Genomic DNA, 298 nt, shown 5'->3' on the forward strand with positions numbered 1-298 from the left:
GCAGAGGAATACTTTTGGCTTGTGTCTCCCAAAGGATTCATAAAAGATTGTCACCTCTCACACCCTAAGTATTATGAGTTGTAGTCAGCTATTAGTTATTAACAAATAAAAATAAAAATTACAACTCCCAACCCTGTATCTTAATGCTTTAGGCAAAATGTGCTGCTATGGGCAAATCACTTTAACCATCTAGGAATCATAGAATCATGTGATCACAGGTCTTGAGCTGGAAGGGACCTGGGGAGACTAGCCCAATCCTTTCACTTTATACCTAAAGAAATTGAGGCCAAAGGAGGTC

Source organism: Vombatus ursinus, unplaced genomic scaffold (assembly GCF_900497805.2).
Source record: "Vombatus ursinus unplaced genomic scaffold, bare-nosed wombat genome assembly UNPS02009573.1, whole genome shotgun sequence".
Lineage (NCBI taxonomy): Eukaryota > Metazoa > Chordata > Mammalia > Diprotodontia > Vombatidae > Vombatus > Vombatus ursinus.